The following is a 6,590-nucleotide window of genomic DNA, read 5'->3' on the forward strand; positions in this document are numbered from 1 at the left end:
CTAAGTGAAATTAGTCAGAGAAAGACAAATCCCATATGACTTCGCTCATGTGGAATTTAACAAACAAAACAAACAAAGGGGGAAAAGAGAGAGGGAGGCAAACCAAGAAACAGACCCTTAACTATAGAGAACAAACAGATGGTTGCCAGAAGGGAGGTGGGTGGGGAGATGGGTGAAACAGGTGATGGGGATTAAGGAGTGCACTTGTTGTGATGACCACCAGCTGTTGTATGGAAGCACTGAATCACCATGTCGTACACCTGAAACTAAGATTATACCGCATGTTAACTAGAATTTGCAAACCTAAAAACACAGTGAGATATCATGTCACACCTGTCAGAATGACTATTATCAAAACAAAACAAAAACAAAAAAAAAACAGAGGTGTCAGCAAGGATGTAGAGAAACGAGAACCTTTGCACACTGTTGGTGGGAATGCAAAATGGCACAGATGGAAAACAGAAAGTTCCTCAAAAAATTAAAAATAGAACTACTATGTGACTCAGCAATCCCTCTTCTAGGTTTACATCCAAAAGAAGTGAAATCGGAATCTTCAATGGATATTAGCACTCCCATTTATTGCAGCACTATTCTCAATAGCTAAGATGTGGAAACAACCCAAATGTCCCCTGACAGATGAATAGATAATGTGGCATATGTATACAAAATAATATTTAGCCTTAAAACAGAAGGAAATGCTGTAATATGTGACAACATGGATGGACCTTGAGGACATTATGCTGTGAAATAAGCTTGATCCAGAAAGACAAACACTACGTGATTCCACTTATATGAAGTATCAAAACTAGTCAAATTTATAAAATCAAAGATTGGAATGGTGGTTACTAAGGGATAAGGAGGGAGGCAGATATGGGGGGGTTATTAACCAACAGGCATGATATTTTTGTTAAATAGGATGAATAGATGAATAAGCTCTACCACCTTTTAACACCATACACAAAAAGAGACTCTAAACAGATTAAAGCCCTGACATCGTAAAAATCTTAGAACACAGGAAATAATTGCTCTGACATCAGCCGTAAAGACATTTTTCTTCTACGTAAGTCTCCTAAGGCAAAGGAAACAAGCAAAAAGCAAACTATTGGCACTACAAAGCTTTTGCACAGCGAACGAAACCATCAACAAAACAAAAAGACAACCTACAGAATAGGAGAAGATATTTGCAAATGATACATCTGATAAGGGGTTAATATCTAAAATATATAAGGAACTATACAACACCACCAAAATAAAAAACAAAAACAAAAAACATCCAGTGAAAAAATGGGCAGAGGAAGTGAGCATTTTTCCAAATAAGACCTACAGATGGCCAACAGACACTTCATGATGTTCAACATCACTCATCATCAGGGAAATGCAAATCAAAACCACAAGGAGATATCACCTCACATCTATTAGAATGGGGAAAAAAAAAGAAATAACCAGTGTTGGCAAGGATGTGGGGGGTGGGGGGGAAGGTACCCTTTTGCATTGTTGGTGAGAATATAAGTTGGTATAACCACTGTGGAAAACAATATGGGGGTTCCTCAAAAAATTGAATAGAATATCATAGGATCCAATTCCACTACTGGATATTAACCCAAAGGAAAAAAAAAGCCACTAATTCAAAAATTTATATGCACCCTTATGTTTGTTTACTGCAGGTAATTGTTTGTTTACTGCAGGTAATTGTTACCCTTATGTTGTTTACTGTTATTCATGATAGCCAACCCAAATGTCCATCAATATATGAATGGATAAGATGTGGTACACATACATGCATACACATACACACAGGGGTGGGGGGGGTAGATATTATGTAGCCATTTAAAAGGTGAGGTGAGATTATGCCATTTGAGGCACCACGGAAGGACCTAGAGGGTATTATGCTAAGTGAAATAAGTCAGGCTGAGAAAGACAAATACCATGTGATTTCACCCATAAGTGGAATCTAAACAAAATCAACAAAAAGTTAGAATCAGACCTATAAATACAGAGAACAAACTGATGGTTGCCAGAGGGCAAAGGGATAGAGATTTGGGCAAAATGGGTAAAGAGAGTGGGAGTTTCAGGCTTCCATGTACGGAATGAATAAATCATGGGAACAAAAGGCACAGCATAGGGAATACAGTCCGTGATACTGTAATAGCGATATGTGGGGACAGATGGTAGCTACACTTGCTGTGAGCATAGCCTGATGCATAAGCTTGTTGAATCACTGTGTTGTACACCTGACACTAACGTAACATTGTGTGTCAACCAGACTCAAGTAAAAAGCTCTAGAGGGCTGTACAACATTTTAAGTATGGCCAACAATAATATATACTTAAATTCGTTAAGAGGATAGATCTCACGTAAAGTGTTCTCATTACAATCAAAACTTTTAAAAAAATTGGACTAGCCTGGGTAGCTCAGTCGGTTAAGCGGCCGACTTGGGCTCAGGTCACGATCTCGCAGTCCGTGAGTTCGAGCCCCGTGTTGGGCTCTGTGCTGACAGCTGGGAGCCTGGAGCCTGTTTCGGATTCTGTGTCTCCCTCTTTCTCTGACCCTCCCCTGTTCATGCTCTGTCTCTCCCTGTCTCAAAAATAAATAAAACATTAAAAAAAATTAAAAATTGGACTAAACCAATGGCTTTCAAAGTGTAGATAGTGTAGAACACTTTCAAAAAATCAGATGACTTCTCATTCAGATCCCTAATACGTAAGTGGGTAAAAGCAATATTTTAGTGGCATAAGTTTAAAAAGCTTAAATGGGTAAAATTACTCAAATGAGAAAAAATGATAAAATCTAGGATTATGGAAAACAGTTATCGTCCTATCAGCCTTATCAATCTTTCTGCTTCATTGGGGGAAAAAAAAAAAAACCTGACTCATAGCTCAACTTCCATCTTAATACTCTTTAATCCAAACCAGAAGCTTGAAAGAGAATAGAAAATGTTCTCCAAGTTAGATCACTAACAATATCTAACAATGAGAGCCATTCTTATAAATGTGTCAGACAAAAATTGCCTAATAAATACAAAGCCACTCGTAGCATTATGTCTTGCATAATATATAAGTGTAGGCAGGCACCAAGCGATAGACCTGAGCTACGTTCTTGTTGCAAACCTGAATTTAAAAGGAAACAGCAACAATTGTACTCATGGAGAATGAAAGTTGTTGGTATCCTGTGTACATTATACTCACAGCATCAGCTTGATTTCCCAGGAGCTTGCATTTCACCAATGGCCTAACATGCCACATCCTACAAGGCAATTTGCAATCCATTAGTTTAGAGCTTCAGATAACCCAAACAGAATCAGATTCTGTCCATCAAACCCTTTCTTTTCCTCTGAAAGTGACGCATGAAGACAGTGAAGGAAAGCTTTCAACTTCAAAGAGACTGAACATGGTAGAAATATCATTTATGTTAAGTATGTTAATTGAAAACAAATTAAATATTTAACTATGTATATATTACTATATATCTACATGCACTGGTGAGATTATATATATATATATATATATATATATATATATATATATAATTCATTCTTTTTTTTTTTAACGTTTATTTATTTTTGAGACAGAGAGAGACAGAGCATGAACAGGGGAGAGGCAGAGAGAGAGGGAGACACAGAATCAGAAGCAGGCTCCAGGCTCTGAGCCATTGGCCCAGAGCCCGACGCGGGGCTCGAACTCACGGACCGTGAGATTGTGACCTGAGCTGAAGTCGGACGCTTAACCGACTGAGCCACCCAGGCGCCCCTATAATTCACTCTTTATAATAAAATTTTAACCAATACTTTAAGGTAGCTTAACTTGTATAACAGTTAAGTATCACGTGTAAATACTCTGGAACACTTAACCTTTGCTAAAGAAAGGTGTTCCTCATCCTAACTTTCAGTGGAAGCTCTCTTATCTGACCTCTACTTTGCCTTCATACAGAATTCATCACTGTTCTCCATTCCTTCCATGGAACATGCTAATGGATTCTCCTAGCATCCTCATGCTCGTGGCTAGTGATTTGCTACCCTCTACTAACTTGGTCTCTCAAACCCTAGAAGACTGTCAAGACTGGTTTCTCTACCGTCTTCCGTGCCAAGACGAGACTCTCAGGCTCTGACTCTAGCTCCCCAATCTGCAAATGTCTCAGGGTAAAGGAACCTGGAAATCAATAGCTCACCTCTCTGTGATCCTATAAATCTAAGTATAGACCTGCCTAGTTGCGGATGGGCATCAGCTGCCCTCTTACGCCTTTTAACAGAATTTTTAAATTGTATCTTACGTTTCATTTCACTTTATGGCCTTTCTAGTTATTCTTGTTGAGAGCATTAGTCTGCTGCAGGATCCTGCGTAGGAGCAAGAGTCCCAAGCCTGTATTTGAGGCCACCGAACAAGAGTGGGGTTCAACCATGCAGCTTTTGTTTAATTTCTATTGTAGGGCCCTAAAAAATTCTCCTCTGCTCAAAAAGTTAACGTTCCTCAAGCTTTGACAACCACGTACCAAAATTGTTCTTTTTTCCCCCTCTCCTTTTACTTTCAAATGATCTTTCTTCACAAAAACACGAACTCATGGCATTTAACGGTTCTACTTTAAATGTGCCATACAGCAGTGATTTGTTAATTCAACTTTATTTTAATGGGGCTTGAGACTCACTTGGAATTGACTAGAATTTATTCTGGGGGATGCATCCTCTCCCCGCGTCTTCTGAAGACGGTGTTGTACATGGAAATGGAGAGACGGTCCGGGCTCTGCTGCTCAGGCAGGACAGACGCTCAGTTTTGCTCTGAGGTTCGCTAGTCAGTAACTCTAGGCACTTGTGCATAAAGAGCCAATGGCCCCAACTAATCCCAAGTACCTGACTTTATGGAAAATAGCTTATTATCCTTAGTGAACTTTCTTTGCAATTGGCCATTTCCCGAGGCCAGACAATGCCCAGGGAAGCAGGAGAACAGCCTTCTCCAAATCAGAGCCCACATAGAATTGAGGACTCATAAAGGTGTCTGGCGGGCTTGCTCCTTGGCTAAAAATCAATTTTATCTTCGACCTTGAGGAAACCAGAGTGTAGGTCAGGGCCCATTAAGAAAAGTGTGCAGAAATGCTTATAGAAATAGTACCACCTTATTTTCTCTCTGCATCCCTCTCTCCCAGCCCTCTGTCTCCCCTGTTACCTATGAAGCATCTGAAAAGAAGATCCCCCTGAGCTAACAAGTTCCTTTAAAGATAATTGTATTCTCTCCGTACATTACCCCTCCATTTGAAAAGCAAACCTCTTGTCACCGCACTGCAGAGCATCTAGATGTTACAAACCGAGCCACTATTTTAATGTTCATGCTCTTGAAAAACACTTGGCATTCCTCAGGGAAAAAGATGTGTATACTTAATGTTGCTACTATTCTAATTCCAAAGTTAAGAGTTGCTCTTTCTCTTAGCGGTCCTCAGCCCCCCCCCCCCCCCCCCCCCCCCGCCCCAGAGCTCTTGGGGCTGCATGCCCTCCCCGTCAGCGCTACCGCTCGTTTCAAAAGCAACAGCCAAAGCAGATGCGAGGGAGATGCTCCCCTGCTCATAAATTCTAGGAGCGAAAATAGCAACAGCTGTAGCAATTGCAGGATTTCAGCAGGTAATCAAGTAACTAAGTGCCAAAAGCGGATTGGACAATTCTACTGGGGCCTGGGACAGAGGGCAGCGAGAACTTGAACTTGGAGAGGAATCTTCCCTGCAATCAACGAAAATGTAAGCCCAGTGACTGCACCCTGCTACGCACAGATTTTCCTGCTTTCAATGCCAGTCCCTGAGCAGTAGGAATAACCTTTCTCATAACATTTGGCTTTCTTGGATATATTTACCTCTATTGCATACTGCCAAGGTTCACCTGTGTATTTTCATCACTGGTTTAGTAACATTTTCCAAGACCCTTACGTACTTATGAAAGGATGGGTATGCCTGTTTAGGCTGAGGCTTATGGGTAGAATTTCTTCTGAAATGTTCTTCCCAAATCTAAAGGGCAGCGATTCTCATAGCAAAGGTTTTAGAAGGTACAAGAGAGTCAGTAATGAACCTCCAGGCTAACAAGGCACTTTAAGACCAAAACGACACAAGCCACTCCATAGTGTTTACAGTTTTGTCCAGGGTAACTTACTGACAAGAAGAATCCAGCAGGCAAACAATCCAAAGACCGCACGACTACTCTCCACCCTGCCAGGGCCTTACCCCCAGCTTTTATAGAGGGAGGGGCACAGTGGTGAGGTCACAGCATAGTTATTTAAAGTGGCGCCATCTGTGCTCCAGAGGATCTCTACTCGTTATCTACAGTGGGCCCTTCTGTGCGCCACTTTAGGGAAGATCAGAACAAGCCTTCTCTCATTGTGATCAGGGCTTACATTAACCTCTTAGGGCCTGGAACACGTAGCTCCGAGGGAGGTCACTGCGCAGGCGTGAAGAAGATGGCGAGCCAACGATAGAGTCAGAGCCGTCAGCACCCCTACAAAGGGGGACCAGACTCTCTTGCTCATCTTTGGAAGTTAGAACAGCACTCAGGGTCCAGGGAGGCATATGAGGCATGGAAAGGAGAAAGGATACTGTGCCTGTTCTCTTTTGTTATTAGACAT

General features: G+C 41.3%; 1 long non-coding RNA gene across 1 annotated transcript; it reads right to left on the minus strand.

Annotated features, from left to right (window-relative positions):
- Nucleotides 1-1,802: 1,802 nt before the first annotated feature.
- On the minus strand, nucleotides 1,803-6,330 carry LOC109268201 (uncharacterized). Its single transcript, XR_002080514.2, has 3 exons — nucleotides 6,122-6,330; nucleotides 3,186-3,243; nucleotides 1,803-2,574 (listed from the first exon to the last, which is right to left on the minus strand). It is a non-coding gene; the product is annotated as an uncharacterized LOC109268201 (long non-coding RNA).
- Between the last annotated feature and the right edge of the window lie 260 nt (nucleotides 6,331-6,590).

This window comes from Panthera pardus, unplaced genomic scaffold (assembly GCF_024362965.1).
Source record: "Panthera pardus isolate Hobbes unplaced genomic scaffold, ASM2436296v1 HiC_scaffold_24, whole genome shotgun sequence".
NCBI classification, from domain to species: Eukaryota; Metazoa; Chordata; class Mammalia; order Carnivora; family Felidae; genus Panthera; species Panthera pardus.